This window comes from Chrysochloris asiatica, unplaced genomic scaffold (assembly GCF_000296735.1).
Source record: "Chrysochloris asiatica unplaced genomic scaffold, ChrAsi1.0 scaffold00196, whole genome shotgun sequence".
In the NCBI taxonomy this organism is placed as follows: domain Eukaryota; kingdom Metazoa; phylum Chordata; class Mammalia; order Afrosoricida; family Chrysochloridae; genus Chrysochloris; species Chrysochloris asiatica.
The window spans coordinates 1285545-1305080 of record NW_006408714.1 but is presented as its reverse complement, the minus strand read 5'-3'; the positions used below and the strand labels follow the sequence as shown (position 1 = coordinate 1305080).

General features: G+C 38.2%; 1 pseudogene; it reads right to left on the bottom strand.

The window, feature by feature from the left end:
- Positions 1-428: 428 nt before the first annotated feature.
- Positions 429-3981, bottom strand: LOC102841026 (annotated as a pseudogene).
- Positions 3982-19536: the final 15555 nt, after the last annotated feature.

Below are 19536 nucleotides of genomic sequence, written 5' to 3'. Positions count from 1 at the left end.
GATTTGCGGTATGTGGGGTAGTAGGAAGGGATGGGGCAGCATACTTGTTTGAGTTAGCTGTTGTGGTTGTTGGTAGGTGCCTTTGACTAGATTTTTTGACTCACAGTTACTCCATGTGACAGAGTAGTTAGGAAGGACTCTCCAAAATAGAATGGGAGTCCCTATAAAGAGGTTGAGGAAGGTTCACTGACTCGAGTAAACTAATCCCTGATACTCTGGCATGACCCCCTGGTGAGATCCCCAAAATCGATCCTTTCCTCCCAATCCCAGCCCATTTCATCAAGACAAAGAGCAGAAAATAAACTCCCAGGTTTGGGGATCCCCTAGAGCTTCAAGGACACCTCCACTAACAACTCCCTGTCATCACAGCTACATCCCCAAATGAAGAGCCTGGGGAGAGTAAGAGGTGGGGGCTCTTCTCCGATAAGTCAGTCCCTGACCAGGCGGTAAATGTGGTGCTGAGCCCCTCGCTCATTCCTGGAGACCTCAAAGACATAGGCAGTGCACAGCAGAAGATCTTGAGTGTCTCTATTTTTCACCACCTGGAGCATAGTGAAGTTTTCCAGGACACTGTTCATCATGTACCGCTCAGGTAGTTGCCGTAGCTTATGCAAGAAATTCACCAGGTACTCATACACGGGAGAGCGCATCAGGCGGTACACGAAGCGCCCATCCTCCAGCTGTGCATGCTCCGTCTCTACCTTCTCCACCACCTGCTTGCCAAAGGAGCAGACCTTAGAAGAACAGGTCAGAGTCATGTGTTCCAGGCTCTCATATTGGCTGCTTACTCCGTTGAAGCGGCCGCTGCCACCAACCCCTGCCTCCTCGCCACTCGGGCCCCAGTTCAGGTCCGCAGAGTCAACAGCATCCGGTGGTTCTACAAAGGCTGAGAACTCCACCAGCTGCAATCGGGCAGTCCCCAGGGCCCAAGTCTGCCAAGCTGGGGGTGATGGGGCAGGTGGGGGCAGGGTCGGGGATGAGAAGGCTGGTGGGGGGCTCATACCCTGGGAGTTCAGTGGATGGGGAGTCAGAGACAAGGAGAACGGAGTCTGCGAGAATGGCTTCACATCTGGAACATTCCAGGGAATCCCAGAGGCCCCTGACCAAAACTGGAAAATCTCAGTGTCCTGAGGGCTGGTAGGACCCAGTTTGGCTTGCAGGGAAGATGCTGAGATGAGCTGGGCTGAGGACATGGTGACCATTGTTTGGAAAGCTTTGTCCTTGGAAACCTGATCCTTCAGTTTGGACTGGATTTCCCTCGATTTCCTTCAGGCCAAAACCTGGATGTGACTAGAGACCTGTTTGCGAGTTTGGGTCTTTCCTATTCTTAGCTTGATAGAGCGGGCAATCAGTTCATTCCGACCATACATCTTTCCTTCATCGGAGAGGGTGATCTTCCGCCGTCCACAGTGTGGGTAGATGGCCAAGGCCTCCTGGAAGCTCTATGCAATGTCTGGGCTCCAGACATCTCTGCATCCGGACCCCCATCTCCTCCAGCCCCCTCACTGCCACCAGTGCCTTCCTCACTGCCCGCCTCGCTGCCCGTCCAGCCCCTTCCATCCTCCGCTGGGGCCCCGGCCCCGGGGTTCTCCCATCTGGGCCTCCTGGCCTAACCTGGGCTCATTTACTCCTTTTTTAATTATTATTGTGAATTGAGTGAAGGTTTACAGAGCAGATTATCAGTTTTACATTCAACAAATCATATACTTTGCTTCATTGCAATGATTTCAATCCCCTCCATGTAAGGTCAGTTACAAAGGGAATAATTTTCCATTTCCCCACACCATAACTACAAAGAGTGGCTGGTGAGCTTGAAGTTGGCAGTTCAGGCTCACCAGCTCCTCACTGGAAATCCTATACAGGGTCGCTGTGGGTTGGAACCAACTCAATGGCACTTAAAAACAAAACAACAACCACACCCTAACCATCATAGAATGTTTCTTTTATCAAGGAAACATTTTCTTAACTTTTTGCAACAGATGGCTCTTGCATATTTGTCCTGTGACTGACTAATTTCACTCAGCATAGTGTCCTCTAGGTTCATTCACTGATTTCTTTGTTCTGCATAATTTTCATCAAAGAATTCATTTTGTGCATAGATATTCTTTTCGTTTGCATTTTTTGTGCTAATGTTTCTTAAATATTCATGATTTTCCTCTTTTTCATTTTGATGTGAAGGTATATTAATTTTTTTTTAGGTCACTCTGTAATTTATTAATTTTTTTAGCTGAGAAATCAGAACCAATAGTCTTACTGGTTCCCCTTTGTAGGTTTTTTTTTTTTTTTTTTTTTTTTTTCCTGAGCTGCTCTCAAGATTCTTTCCTTGTCTTTGATTTGGAAAGTTCTTGGTGATTTTCTTTTGGTATTGATACTGTTTTGAATTCATTCTGTTTTTTGTTGTTTATCTTCTCCTCTTTCATGATTTTAAGGAAGTTTTCTCCTAACATTCTTTGACAATATTCTTTGTGATTTTTATTGTATTTTCCCGTTCTAAAATTCTGATCACCCATAAGTTATTCCTCTTCATGGTGTTTCATATAACTATTAGGCTTTCTTCAGATTCCTTTTTCTAATTGCTGTTCTGCTGGTGGTGGCTGTGTGCTGTGGAGTCAATTCCAACTCTTACCTTCTGTCAGGTGGGAAAGGGGAGACTCCTACAAACACACATACACACACACACACAAAGACAAAACAGAATAAACAAACAAGTGACTAACAATGAGAGTTAAAATAATAAAGGAGGAAAAAAAAAAAAGGAAAAAAAGGATATAATAACTAAAAAGAGAAAAGAAGGACAGGGATATGGAGCTATAGAAAATAAAAATAAGACAGAAAATGAAAGGCAGAAACAAACAAACAAAAAACATTTCGAAAAACCAAGGAGAGGGAAGATGAAAAGTGAGAGTAGAAAGTAGTAAAGAAAGATCCAAAGGAAAAAATTAAAAAAGGAGACATGAGAAACATAAGAAGAAGGAAAAACAAAAGCAGAGGTTTGTTGTTGTTGTTAATTGCCATCTAGTTGGTTCCTACCCACAGCAATGTGTATAGGGTTTCCGAGGAGTGTCTGGTGAACTTGAACCACCAACCTTGTAGCTCTAACTGACTTTGCAGTCCAGAGCATTAACCCACAGTGCCACACCAGCAGAAATAGGAAGGATAAATTCAAGGGAATGGAAAGATAAGAAAGAAAAAACAATTAAACAAAAGAAAAATCCAAAACATAGCAGCAACAAAAAAAGAATCCAGTGTAGCTGTTGCACCTGGAAAGGAAGCTCTGAGGGGCTCCTGGTGAGTGTGGTAGGGATGCCACAGAGGAGTTCCTGGTCCTAGATGGTGTTCTCAATGGTATCTCTGTTTGGTGGTGGTGGTCTGCCTTGCAGTCATTCTGACTTACAGCAACCCTGAATAGGGTCTCTGAGGCTGTAAATCTTTACCTGAGCTGAAAGTTTCATCTTTCTCCTACGAAATGACTGGTAGTTTTGAACTGCTACGGTACTCAAAGCAGAAGTAGTTCATGGGAGCTATTGATGGGAGTAGTTTTAGTGTCTGTTAGGACCACAGGGCAGTTGGGAGTAGGTTGGCTGGTTTTGAGGGTTTCTGCTAGCCTAATGCTGGTCTGGTTGCTTGGCAGGTTCTGTAGGTCTAGAGGTGGATCCTCCTGAATCCAGGTACCAAAGTAGCACAACCAGCCCCACATCACACTGGCGTTGCCCACAATCTTGCAGTTCAGTACTTCTGAAGAGTAGGGTGTGAGCTGGGAGTGGATAATGGTGGGAGCTGACCACACCTCTGGTCACCAGAGAAGCAGAGAGAAAAAGAAAGCTTCTCACCTCTGTGAATTTGCTCTGCCAGGCCACCTTCTATTGCCAAAAATGCTCACAAAAGTTCAAGAGGGTCACGCTGCATCTCACTGGCAATTCACCAGTGAGTCTCCCTCTCTTACCATTCCTGCTCAGCTTCACCTGCCAGCAAGCATTCCATCCACTTCTCCAACCTTTCCTCTGAAGTTCAATATTGCAGGATGTTCATCTGTGTCTGTTTCATTTGGTCTCTCATTTCTTTGGTTTGTTTGTTAATTTTAATGACAAGGTCAGTGGTTCAAGCTCACCAGCCACTCTCTAGAAACTCGTTGGGTCAGAACCAACTTGACAACACTAAACAACAATCCTTGTTTTAGAGGATCCATGTAAAGTGTCTGACAGAATCCTGCCTCATTTATTTCTCTAAGCAACCCTTCTAAGTGTAAGAATACATTTTTTAAAAAAAACTTTTACCAACTAGATGGCAGATTCAAAAAAAGTTAACTAAATCTAACAGATGCACATAGGTAACATATACAAAAAAATATGGAGTCCAGGTCCTTATTTCAAAGTCCCCATTTTTCCCTACTATATTCTTTATGGAGCTCTGGTAGCATAGTGGTTACGAGTCAGGCTGCTAACCTCAACGTCAGCAGTTCAAAACCACCATCAGTTCTGCAGGAGAAAAATGAGACTTTCTGATACCATAAAGATTTGCAGGCTCGAAAACCCTACACAGGGTTGCTATGAGTTACAACCAACTCCATAGCACACAACCACCACCACATAACACATCACACTATGTATGAGAAATCTGTACAATTAATAAGGAAGACTAGAGAAGAATAGATTCATTTGAATTATGGTTGTGGTGCAGAATATTGAACATACCATAGATTATCAGAAGAACAAACAAATCTGTTTTGAAGTACTACTGTGTTGCTCCTTAGAAAAATTCATCTTATGTACTTTGGATGTGTGATCAGGAGGGACCAATTCCTGGAGACTCTCCTCGGTAAAGTGGAGGGTCAGAGAAAAAGAGGAAGACCTTCAGTGAGATGGGTTGACACAGAAGATGGAACAATGTGCTGAAACGTGACAATTATGAGAATGGCTATGTTATCTTGTACATAGAACCAACTTTGTGGTACATAACAATATGTTGCCTGTCTAATCACACTGGAATCAAATATCAGACAAATGAAGCTTGTATCACTACTTCAAGACATTGTTCTATAGCATGAAAACATGACTTACTTTAAGAATTCCATCGTTTTTGTTGTTGTTAAGTGCCATCGAGTCGGTTCCGACCCATAGCAACCCCGTATAGGGTTTCTGAGGAGCAGCTGGTGAGTCTGAACTGCTGACCTTGCAGTTCAAATGGCTTTACAGTCTGGCACATTAACCCACAGCACCACACCAGGACTCCATTAACCACCATTAATAATTTTGCAAGACTTTTTTCTTCACACCATTTCAATATACCAAGCTTCTGTTTGTGCTTTATTCTAGTACACATTCATCTATCATTAAAACTAATGAGAAATGCAATGTTAGCTCTTCAATAAACAATTATGTGTAATTTCCTGAACATGGGGATTTTAGGAGTTAGCTTTTATCTTAACCCTATGAGCTCTGGGCTTTAATCAGAATTGTGAATTAAAAAAACAAACAAAACAAAAACAGAATGAAACTCTGTATTACAAATGACCATAGTTGCCTTGCATCATTCCATACAAATGAATCCTCCTTTTCCTTTTCTCCTAGTAAATTGATTTTAAATATTTATATATTGATTTTATATTCTTCCAGTCAAAAGGGAACCCTGATGGCATGGGGTTAAAATACTCATTGCAAACTGAAGGCTGGTGGTAGTTTTTTAGCTTCTTTCAAAATATAATTTTGGTATCTTCCTAGAACATTATTGTAAATAAATGCCTGATTGCCCAACACTAATGCTCATTTTTTAGGAAAACCCATATAATCATCTTTCTGGCACAATAATGTACCTGTTTTACAGCAGCAATTGTGTAATGTGATTAACCCAGTGGTGGTCTGAAAAAAGGATTTGTGAGGCCATCTTTCTTTGTATATAAAATGAAGGACTAAGGAGCTCTGGTAGCGTAGTGGTTACGAATCGGGCTGCGAACCTTAAGGTCAGCGGTTCGAAACTACCAGCCGCTCCGCGGGAGAAAGATGAGGCTTTCTACTCCCGTAAAGATTTACACCCTCGGAAACCCTGTACAGGGTCGCTATGGGTCGAAACCGACTCGACGGCACTTAACAACAACAATACATTGAAATAAATAATGTTTCTATTATTTCTAATAAACTTGAGCTAAGTTGAATATTCTCAACTTCAAGTGAAGCTTTTAAATATGAATTGGAATGTGGGATTGATTCCCATAACTCATTTGTTAGATGCCAGTTTGTGAAACTCAGGCAGCAAATACACAGCACATTTAGCATATGAATCACCTGTCTGGACTGTAAATGCAGTGAGATGAGAGCACTTGTTTCCTCCATCAGTCCATGAGTTGAGATGGGAGAACCTTTTCCTCTGTCAGTTGAGTTGAGGAAATGTATTTGATTGTATAATCAATTTGAGCAATTCTGATTCAATGTGTAAATCTGACCCATCTGAGATGTATGCAAAACAATTTCTGAGAAATATCGTAGATGGGCTAAAATGACTAATAAATGGGTTTAGAACCAAAATTCTTATTAAGATAAAATAACACTCAGAAAAGTTAAGGTTGAATACTAAATAAAAAAGCAAAAATGCTCCATTTTAATTTTGTCACTGATTTTACTGTTCATAAAAACACAAAATATCACCAGATTCAAGGTAGAATTTGTCTTGTTTTCCTTTTTTTACTAGCTCATTCCGAAAGTTTAGAAAAATTGGCTAAAAGAACATATGTTCTCTTAGTTTCATTTATGGAATCCTGGTGTGGTACTGTAAGATAAGCATTGGATCATAAGGTTGCTTTGAACTGCAATGTGGCTTTGAACCCATCTGCCGCTCCTCAGAAACCCTATACAGGATCACTGAGTTGAAACTTACTTGATAGCACTTAGCAAGAACAACAACAAGTTTTATTTATAAGATGTTTGTTTGGGGACTTATAAAAATACAAAAACACTTTATGTGAAACAAGCTTGTTATATTTATTACAATTTTAATTGGATCATAATAAAGGAGTACTATTATGATCCAGTTAACATTATAATTATTAAAAAAATAAGTGTAGCTATTTCCCAAGCAAAATTAGATTTGTTAAGAGAACCCAATATATAGTATACCAAAATTTACCATGCCTGAAAAGAAGGGTTTGAAAAGTGCAGGTTGTGTTTTGAAATAACGGAACCATCAATTGCCATCAAGTCAATTCCAATTCACAGAGATCCTATAGGACAGAATACCACTGATCAATAGAGTTTCTAAACCTGTACTTCTTTTTAGAAGCAGACTGTTACTCTTTCGGCCGTGGAAAAGATGATGTGTTCAAACCACTGACCTTTCAATTAACAGCTGAACACTTAACTACTGTGAAACCAGGGCTCCTTGAAAGAAGGACCAAAGACTTGAATTTACTGTAACCACTAGGAAATAAATGGTTGCTATAGTGACAGCTATAAGCTGATCCACACGGAGAGGAAAATATTTGCAGTGAAACTAGTCAAATAGGAATGAGTTTTCTATGTAGCATTCCCTGTGGATGTGTGCTTGCACTCTAAGAAGGAACATTTGGAAGATAAAGGAATCAGGAAGATGACACAAATACAAATTTACACTAGTATTTCATACGATTTGAAGACATCTTATTTGTTTAAAGATGAAAGTTTAGATAAACTGTTACGGGAAATACTTCACTCAAGACTAGAAATCTACAGAGAGCGACTGGGCAGAATTCTAAGACCCAGGACTAGAAAAATGCTAAAGCTTCCAATTCTTGAAGGTCCACATAAACAAAAAGGTTTTCTTCAATACTAATGCTTCTGGAGGCATCAGGGGATGCTTGTATCTAGGTCAGGTATGGGAAAGAACAGTGAAATAAGTTTGTTGAGAGTGTTTGTTCATCTATATAATTGTTGTTAAGTTGGTTCCAACCCTGTATAGTGTTTCCAAGAAGCAGCTGGTGAGCTTGACCTGTTGACCTTGTGGTTCAAACTGACTTTGCAGTCCAGCACCTTAACCTACTGCACCTAAGTGACATCAAGTCAGTCATAGCAACCCCATGTAAGGTTTCTGAAGAGCAGTTGGTGTGTTCGAACTGCTGACCTTGTGATTCACAGTCCAGTGCTGATCCTACAGCACTACACCAGGAGTCCATCTATATTATATGGTGTTATTGTTAAGTGTCATCGAGTCCGTTCCAACTCATAGCAACCCTGTATAGAGTTTCCAAGGAGCAGCTGGTGAGTTTGAACCACCAACCTTGTATTTCAAACTGGCATTTTGGTCCAGTGCTGTATCCTGCAGTGCCACACCAGTAAAAATCATTATAAACACCAATAAAGATAATTTTTCTTATGCTATAATAAGGACTCCTTGTGTGGCACTGTAGGATCAGTACCAGACTGGGAACAACAGGTTGGCAATTCAAACCACCAGCGGCTTCTCAGAAATGGTATACAGGGTCACTATGATTCTGGATCAACTCAATGGCATTTAACACCAACACAGAATGGACAACATAGACTAATACTTCCTAATTTATGGCTAAATGGGTGCTACTTTGGCACAGTGCTGTGGTGTGGTGAGAAGGGAAAAGAAGGAGAATATAAGTCTGAGTTCATGAATCCACATTTGTATTAACAATTATCATCAGGGCAACATTTTCACAGGTTGTGTTGCTGCTGTAATTAGGTGCCATTGATGTTGTTAGATGCTGTCAAGTCAGCACAACAGAGCCAAACAGCCCAGTCCTGCACCATCCTCACAGCTGTCGGTACATTTGATCCCAGTGCGGCTGCCTGTGTCATTCCATCTAACTGGGGGAGTTTTCCTTCTTTTCACTGACGCTCTAACTTCACCATGCATAATGACCTTTTCCAGGGACTGGTCCCTCCAGATAACGTGTGAAAAATTAAGTCTTGCCATTCTGGTTTCTAAGGAGAATTCTGGCTGTACTTCTTACAACACAGATTTGTTTGTTCTTCTGGCAGTCTATGGTGCTTTTAATATGCTTCTCCAATACCATAATTCAAATGCATTGATTCTTCTACCCATGTGTGACTTGGTTCAGATGCATCTTAGTCCTTAAACTGGTATCTTTACTCTTGTGCAGCAGATTTTCCCAATGCAATACAATGATGTCATAGATGACAAGTTAGACTTATATGCTTTAGTAGTGAGTCTTAAAGTTTTAAGCATAAAGACATGTTGGGAAAAAAGTTTGTCTATGCATTCACCTATCCCTTTAAGTACCTGATATATTGTATTTTGAAAATCAATATATGAAAAATCCTTATAATTATATAGGACTACTTGAAATTCACTAGTATTTAAATATTATATTTTATTGATCACATCTATATACCTTTGATATTAACAACTTGCACTGCAGATGACACAACCATCTTGCTGAAAGAGAAAAAGACTTAAAGCATATACAGATGAAGATCAAAGACTATGGCTATTAGCCTCAACATAAAACAAAAAGCCTCACAACAAGACCAATAAGTAGCAACATGATAAATATAGAAAATAATTAAATTGTCAAGGAGTTCAGATGTACAATTAATGCCTATAGATGCAACAGTAAGCACATTGGGCTAATATGTTACAACGACCTCTTTTAAGCATTAAAAATTAAAGGTGTGCACCACCCAAGCCAAGTATTTGTAATTGCCTCATATGCTTGCGGAAAGCTTGACAATGAATAAATAAGATTGACTAATTGATGCCTTTGGATTATGGTATTGGTGAAGAATATTAAACACACCACTGACTGCCAGAAGAATGAAACTCTGTGTTGGAAGATGTGTACCCAGAATGTTCCATAACAGTGAAGATTTCATCTTACAAATTCTGGACACATTATCAGAAGTTACAAGTCCCTAGAGAAGGGCATTATGCTTGCAAAAGTAGAGAGCAAGCACAAAAAAAGAAAAAGAAGAAGACCTTCATTGAGATGGATTGACACTGTGGTTACAACAATGTACTCAAACATAGCAATATTTGTGAGGATAGCCTTTGGACTGGGCAGATTATTTCTCCATTCCGTTGTGTCACCTCTCTTTGGAATGGGCTCAAATTTGGATCTCGTTCAATTATTTAGCCTGATAACCATCTTCAAAATGTCTTAGCAGAGATGAGTGAGTTCCTCCAGTGCTGCATCAATTTGTTGAAAGATTTCAATTTATAGTCCATCATTTCCCAGAACCTTATTATTTGTCAATGTCTTTAGTGCACCTTGGATTTCTTCATTCCATACCACTGCTTTCTTGATCATATACTACCTCTTATAATGATTGAACAATGACCATTTCATTTTGGTACAGTAACTCTGCGTATGCCTTGACCTTCCATCTTATTTTGGTGCTTTCTGCATCATTCAATATTTCCTTCAGTATTTCAAGCCTAGGCTTGATTTTTTTTCTTCAGTTCTTTCAGTTTGAGAAATGCAAAGTAGATTCTCTGCTTTTTTGTCTTCTAACTCTGAGTCTTTTGTACATTTCATTATAATAACTGACTTTGTATTTTTCAGCTACCCTTAGAAATGTTCTGTTCAGCAGTTTTACTTCCACATGTTTTCCCCATTCACTTTAGCATCACTATGCTGGAGAGAAAGTTTCTGAGTCTTGTCAGACATCCATTTTGGTATTTTCTTTCTTTCTTGTTTTCTTAATAAGCTTTTGCTTTCTTCCTGCATGATGTTCTTGATGTCATCCCACAACTCTTTTGATGTTTTGTCAGTTAGTGTCTAATGCATTAAATTTTTGCTTGTTATGGTCTCTAAATTTAGGTGGGGTATGTCCAGGGTCATATTTTTGCTTTCACTAACTTGTTTTCATTTTCTTCAGCCTCAGCCTGAACTTGCACATAGTAGTTAATTGATATTCTGTTCCTGGCCTTGTTGCAGCTGATGATAAGGGGGTTTTCTACCATCTCTTCCAACAGATGCACATGATTTCTGTGTATTCCATTTGATGGGTTCCTGTATATGTTGTTGTTGTTAAGTGCCGTCAAGTTGGTTCCAACCCTTAGTGACCCTGTATAAAGTTCAAACTGACTTTGCAGTCATTAACCCAGAATGCCACACCAGGACTCACTGAAGATCCCAAAACTTTACCCCATTTGTTTCATCACAGTCAACTCTTCTTTGAGGAGGCAGTTCTTCCCCAATTGTATTCTGAGTGCCTTTTAAGCTGAGGAGCTCATCTTTTGGCATGATATCTAACAGTGTTTCACAGTTCTTCATAAAGTTTTCAGTGACTGAACATTTAGAAGTAGTCTGCTTCTTCTTCCTCATACTCTGGGTTTGTCTGGAAGCTCAGCTGAAACCTGTCCACCATGGGTGACCCTGCTGGTGTTTAAAATACTGGTGGCATAACTTTCAGAATTATAATAACATGCAAGCCACTACAGTATGAGAAACTGACAGACAAGTGGTAGAAATAATATAGTCAGGATAAAATCCCCTAAACAATCACAGATCTCTCCCACTGAAAACAGACACAACCAACGCTTTTACAATGCCCTTGCCTAGATATCTCGATACCTAACACAATACCAGAGTCCTGGTGTGATATTGCAGGTAATGCACTTGACCACGAGGTCAGTTTGAAAAGCAAGATCAGCAGTTCAAACCCACCAGCCACTCCTCAGTAACTTTATTCAGGGTTGCTATGAGTCAAAACTGATTTGATGGCACTTAACAACAACAACAACAATACAATACCTAGGAAAATCTCAATAAACATTTATTTGAATGAGTGAATACATTATTTCATAAAATGAATTAAAACAGGCCAACAGAGAACTGATCTGTACTTCATATTGTTTAGCTACCTAAACTGATGGGTATCTTTTGCTCAATTTATTTGACAAGCCATTGAAAGACACCTTCTGAAGCCCTTAATTAGATTCATGAGCTAAAGGAAAGAAAATGAATAAGAGTAAAATCCTAAGTTAAATTTTTTGATGTTACCAATACAACCTATGAGTCTAACAACTCATATGGAATGTGTGTGTTAGCTCTCAAATAACAATACCAACCCTTTCAACCCCTACCTACTTATCACTTCACGCTCCTGCTGTTCATCTGTTCATATTGTGAATTCTAATAATTTGTGTTGTTCAAGTTATTTATTTTATTTGAGTGACATTTAAAAAATCACCTCCATGGTCTCCATAATCACAATCATCTTTTCAAGAGTAACAGGACTTCTGTTAGACAATCCTGATACAGAACATATCATTTAGGCTTAACTTCCAGTCAAATTAACATTCCTCTGATGAGCTGTCCAGTGGAATAAGGATGCACTGCCTGACCATTCTTAGCTCCACCCAGCTGGTCTCTTGTATACAGAAATGTGAATGGGAACTTCTCTTACCAAGTTACTAAAAGCATTCGTCTTGGCGTACGTCTTCACTTAGTCCATTTTATTTTTCCACTTCAGCCCCTCTGAGATGGAATTAGTGCTACTATCATTTAATGGCTGCAAAACAATTTCAAGAACGACAACTCTGAAATCTATCCATTCATCCTAATGAAGTTATTTGTCTAGGAAGGGGGAGAATACAGCCAACTTCTTAAAGAGGCAGCTGTCTGTTTGCTTATTTCATCTGGATTTTTTTTTTTTTTTTTTAAGTGAAAATATTTATCAGGGAGTCTGGACTTATTCTTGATACAGTGATTTTGGGGGTTTTCCCGTATTTTTTGGACATTTCGCTATAGTGAATTTTGCTTTTCTTAACTCTTTGAGAATTTTGCCATGTCAGCTGTGACATTTGAACTGGACAGTCTTTCTCCTGAAAGCTCCAGACATGAGCATGTTTCCAACTCAGACTTTACTTTAACCTGTTTGACTGAACTGTCTAATGATTTCAGGCAACTGGAACTTCAGCACTCCAATTCTCTTCCTGATGGTGAGTTAAACTTTAGATTGACATTTCGATTATCTCACTTTATATTTGTATTTCTTTTGTTGAAGGTGTGCAGGAAAAAGAATGTTGATGCCTTTTCCATTGTGGTGGTAGGGCTGAAGCTAACTAGTTTCTTGAGTTATGTTTTTCCAAAACTTGTAAGTAGACTTTTGTAGAAAGAACAGAGAGATTTATTTTTGTTTATAGATTAAAATGCCAAAAATATCTCCAACAAACTGGGGAAAATATTTCTTTGACCCTGTTTGTCTGAAGAGTCAAGTCCACAAAGACTAGTTTGAAATCAGGAATCTTATCAATAGATTTCAGAGTAAAGCTTTTGTCATCTTTCATTCATAACCTTGATCTGTTTCCTTTTATGAAAAATGTAGAGTGATTGGTATTTTGTGTCCTTATTAAAACAAGAAAATACACTTATTGTTTATGCTACTTTGTGCTCTGACTTCGATTTTCCATAAGCTGACAATGTTCATAGGAACTAATTTGAGAATCTTTTTCTTTTGGTACCCATAATTATTACTTACCTAGGATTGCACATTTTTCATCTTGTGCTGAAATTTACAGAGAGCAAGGTTATATGCTAATAGTATGTGATCATCAAAAATGCTAAGGGCTTGTTTTATAGTAAACAGCTCTAAGATGGTGATAAAGATTCAGTTGTGGTTTGTAGAAAGTTTTAGTGTAATATACAATATTTTAAATATCTTTTTATTTAAAAATTATATTGTGATTGATCTATCTTTCCTAAAATGTAATATGTGTAAATTAAAAAGTTAAGCAAAATCTTTACAGTTCTGGATGATACTAAAGATTGATACTGCTTCAGTAAAAATATTTGTTGAAATATGCTTTCTTTGACAATTAGATGATTTTTCTGAGAACTTTATTTACATATCCTTATTATTAATTTTTTTAATGAAATGTTTGTGTAACCTTCAAACTAATCAGTGATTTTTTATTCATATATGCTTTTGTATAAGTTGTTTTACAGTATGGTTTCTTCTATAGTGATCTAGAAAAGAAATTCTTTTCTAAATTTTCTTTCCTAAGTCAAAGTATTATTGGGTACTAAATCTTACAATTTCATAGAAGTGGGAAATTCAGTTCTTTATTAATCTACATAGCTCTGTACAGTAGAGTTGAAATGGAAAAACAGGTTTGTAAACAAAATATTTGCTAGTTCAATATTTGTTTGATGCTCATGGGGTTTTGTTTTTTGTTTTTTATTTTTCTTGGACTTAAAATTCTGTTTGTCAAAATGAGTGCATTCATTTCATTAGATTTGGCAGTTTTCCTTATGTAACTGAAGTACACATATATTTTTGATAGGTGTCATCCAGTCAGTTCCAACTCCGAGCAAGCTTATGCACAACAGAATAAAACACTGCCCAGTCCTGCGCCATTTTCACAATCATTGGTCATCTTGAGCCCATAGCTGCTGCCATTATGCCAAGACATCTTGTTAAGGGTCTTCCTCTTTGGCTGATGCTCCACTTTACTAAGCATGAGTTCCATCTCTAGAAACTATTCCCACCTGATAATATACCTGAAGTATGAGAGATGAAGCCTTTACATCCTGGCTTTTAAGGAGCATTCTGGTGTCATTTCTTCCAACACAGACTTGTTTGTTCTTCCTACAGTCTATGTTTTAATATTCTTCTCTAACACCATAACTTAAATGCATCAGTTCTTCTATGATATTCCCAATTCATTGTCCAACTTTCACATGCACATGAAGCTATTACACCAAGGCTTGGGTCAGGTGCTCCTTAGTCCTGATTTAAAACTAACATCTTTGCTCTTGAAAACTTTTTAAGAGGTCTTGTGCAACATTTTTCCTAATGCAATACCTCATTTGATTTATTGACTGCTGCACCAATAAATGTTGATTGAGGATATGAGCAAAATGAAATTTCTGACAACTTCAATGTTTTCTCCATTTATCATGATGTTGTTTATTGGTCCAATGGTGAAGACTTTTGTTTTCTTTATATTGAGAAGCAACCCATTCTGATGCTTGTGATCTTTGATCTAAATCAGCAAGTATCTCTTAAGTCCTCTTCATGTTCAGTAAGCAAGGTTGTATCATCTGTATATTGCAGGTTGTTAATGAGTCTTCCTCCAAAACTCATATCACGTTCTTCTTCATCTAATCTAGTTTCTCATATTATTTACTCAATATACACCTTGAACTGGTGCTGTGGGTTAATGTGCTAGACTGCAAGGTCGGTTTGAACCACAAGGTTGATGGTTCAGTCTCACCAGCCACTCCTTGAAAACCCTATACAGGGTTGTACTTAACAAAAACAACATACATATTAAATAAGTATGGTGAAAGAATACAATCCTAATGCACACCTTTCCAGATTTGAAACCATTCAGTGTCCCTTGTCATGTACAAATGACTGCCTCTTGGTCTATGTACAGGTTCCTCATAAACACAATTGAGTGTTCCAGAATATTCATGCTCCACAATGATGTCCATGGGTTGCCATGATCCACACAGTTGAAAGTCTTTGCATAGTCAATGTAGCACAGGTATACATCTTTCTGGTGTTAGCTACTTTCAGCCAAGATCCATCAGATCTCACCACTGATATCCCTCATTCTTCATCCTCATCTGAATCGTGCTTTAATCTCTGACATCTTCTTGTCAATATATTGTTGCAGTCAGTTTTGAATTCTCTGTAGTAAAACTTAACTTGCATATGATATTAATGATATTGTGTGATGGTTTCTGCCTTTTGTTGGGCTACCACTCTTTGGATTGCACACAAATATGGATCTCTTCCAATCTGTTTGTGAGGTAGCTGTCTTCCAAGTTTCTTGGCATAGATGAGTGAGTGTCTTCAGTGCTGCATCAGTTTGTTGAAATATTTCAATTTACATTTCATCAATTTCTGGAGTGTTGTTCTTTGCCAATGCCTTCAATACATTTTGGACTTCTTCCTTCAGTATCGTTTGTTCTTGATCATGTGCTATTTCTTGAAATGTTTGAACATCAACCATTTGACACTGTGAATGTGAATTTAACACATCTTCTTTTGATGCATCCTTCATCATTCAATATTTTGTCCATAGAATCCTTCAGTAGTTGAGACTTGAATTTTTTCTTCACTTCCCTCAGATGAGAAATGCTGAGCGTGTTCTTCCTTTTTGGTTACTAACTCCAAGCCTTTGTACATTTCATTATTATGCTACAGCTATACTGTATCTATATTTTAGCTATACATTCTTTCCCAGAAATGCAAGCTACAATACTCAAGAGTCTAGTAGAAAATCCCACCTTGGTATTCTGGAAATATATCAAATTGACCCAACTTCAGCAAAATTTAAATAAAATTTTTGTGAAATCCAAATCAAAAAGGGACTTGTTATTCATAAATGTTTTTATATTAGTTGTTTTGTAGTATTATGTTCTTTTGTAGTCAGCAAGAACAAACTTTATTTAAAATTTTACTTTCAACAATAATAAAAATGATTCCTACTCTGTTGTTTTTACACATCTATTTTTAATATCACATTCAAGTAAATTTTGCTAAAGATAATTCAAACATAGCAGCAACAGTGCATTGACAGGAACTGCCAGATATTCAGGCTGGATTCAGAAGAGGACATGGAATGAGGGATATGAATGGTGATGTCAGATGGACCTTAACTGAAAGCAGACAACATCAGAAAGATCAATACTTGTGCTATAGGAACTATGCAAAGACTTTTGACTGTGAGGATCATAGCAAGATATTGATAACATGTATTGTGGATAACGGGTACCCCAGAACATTTAAATATTCTCTTAAGGAATCTGTACATAGACCAAGAGATAGTCATTTGGATGGAACAATGGTACACTGAATGGTTTAAAATCAGGAAAAGTGTGTATTAGGGTTATATTCTTTCACCATACTTATTCAATTTGTATGTTGAGCAAATAGTCTGAGAAGTTGGAATATATGAAGAAAATGGCATTAGGAGACATTAATAACCTGCAATCCACGTCTGTCAGTTTGTCATACTGTGGTGGCTTGTGAGTTGCTGTGATTGTGAAAGCTATGCCACCGGTATTTTAAATACCAGTAGGGTCACCCAGGGTAGACAGGTTTCAGATGAGCTTCCAGATGAAGACAGACTAGGAAGAAGGAGTGGCAAACTACTTCTGAATCTTTAATCATTGAAAACTTTATGAATAGCAGAGAAACACTGTCAGATATAGTGCCAGAAAATGAGTCACTCAGGTTGGAAGGCACTCAAAATGTGACTGGGGAAGAGCTGTCTCCTCAAAGTAGAGTTGACCATGATGATGTGAATGCAGTAAAGCACATGGAAGAAAAGACCATGGGATCTTCCTTTGCTGATGGGGCACAACTCAAAATGAAGAGAAACAGCTGTAAACATCCATTGAAAATCAAAATGTACAAAGTATGAATCTGGAAAAACTGGAAGTTGTCAAAAATGAAATGGAATGCATAAACAGTGATACCTTCTTAGGCATTTCTGAGCTGAAATGGATGGTATTGGCCATTTTGAATCTGATGATCCCATGGTTTACTATGCTGGAAATGACAAACTAAAGAGGAAAGGTGTTGCATTCATTGTCAAAAAGAAAATATCCAGATCAGTCATGAGGTACAAGACTGTCTGTGATAGGATAACATCCATGTGCCTATAGGGAAGCCCAGTTAATACCACTATTATTCAAATTTATGCACCAACCACTAAAGCCAGTGAGGATGAAATAGAAGAATTCTACCAACTTCTTCAATCTGAAATTGATCTAACATGAAATCAAGATGTATTGACCATTACTAGTGATAGGAATGCAAAGGTTGGGAGCAAAGAAGAAGGATCAGTAGTTGGAAAATATGGCCTTGTTGATAGAAATGATGCTGGAGAACACATGATAGAATTCTGAAAAACCAATGATTTGCTCATTTCAAATACCTTCTTTAGACAGCATAAGAGATGACTATACAGATGTACCTCACCAAATGGAATATATAGAAATCAAATTGACTACATTTGTGGAAAAAGACGATGGAAAAGTTCCATATCATGAGTCAAGACAAGGCCAGGGGCAGACTGTGGAACAGACCATCAATTACTCTTATGCAAATACAAACTGAAGCTGAAGAAAATGAAAACCAGTCCATGAGAGCCAAAATATGACCTTGAATATATCCCTCCTGAATTTAGAGATCATCTGAAGACCAGATTTGATTCATTAAACATAAGACTGGAGACCAAGAGTTGTGGGATGACATCAAGAACATCATACATGAAGAAAGAAAAAAGTCATTAAGAAGACAAGAAAGAAGGAAACGTTCAAAATGGATGTCAGAAGAGACACTACAACTTGCTCTCCAGCATAGAGATGCTAAAGCAAATGGAAGAAATGAGGATGTCCAAGATCTGAACAGAAAATTTCAAAGATCAGCTTGAGAAGATAAAGCAAAATGTTACAACAAAATGTGCAAAGATCTGGAATCAGAAAACCAAAAAGGAAGAACACAATCAGCATTTCTCAGGCTGGGAGAACTGAAGAAAAAATTCAAGCCTCAACTTTCATTATTGAAAGATTCTCTGGGCAAATTAAAGCATCAAGAGAAGATGGAAGGAATACACAGAGTCATTGTACCAAAAGGAAATGGTTAGTGTTCAACCGTTTCAAGAGGTAGCATATGATCAAGAACCAATGATACTGAAGGAGGAAGTCCATGGTGCATTGAAGAAATTGGCAAAGAACAAGGCATCAGCAATTGATGGAATAAAAATTGAAATCTTTCAAGGAAGTGAGGTGGCACAGGAGGCAAATTTCTCTGCCAAGAAATTTGGAAGAAAACCATCTGGCCTATTCCAACTATTTATGCCCATTCCAAAGCGTGGAGACCCAACAGAATGCAGAAATCATCGGACATTCGCTTTACTATCCCATGTGAGTAAAGTTTTACTAAAGGTAATACAGAAACAGCTGCAAGCATACATTGACAGAGAACTTCCAGAGGTTCAAGCGAGATTCCAAAGAGGCCATGGAACGAGGGATATCATTGCTTATGTCCGATGGCTGAAAGCAATGAATACCAGTAAGATGTTTACTTGTGCTTTATTGACTACACAAAGGCTTTCGATTGTGTGGATCATGACAAACTATGGACAACATTGCAAAGTATGAGTATTCTGGAACACTTAATTGTGCTCATGATGAATCTGTATCGGGACCAAGTGGCAATTGTTCGAACAGAACATGGGAACACTGAATGTTTTAAAATTAAGAAAAGTGTGAGACAAGGTTGTATTCTTTCACCATACTTATTCAACCTGTATCCTAAGCAAATAACCCAAGAAGCTGTGTTATATGAAGAAAAAATGGGGCATCAGGACTGGAGGAAGACTCATTAACAACCTGTGATATGCAGATGATACAACCTTGCTTGCTGAAAGTGAAGAGGACTCAAAATATTTACTGATGAAGATCAAAGAGCACAGGCTTCGGTATGGGTTACATCTCAATGTCAAGAAAACAAAAATCCTCACCACTGGACCAATAAACAACATTCTTACCAACGGAGAGAAGATTGAAGTTGTCAAGGGCTTCATTCTTCTTGGATCAACTATCAGCACTCA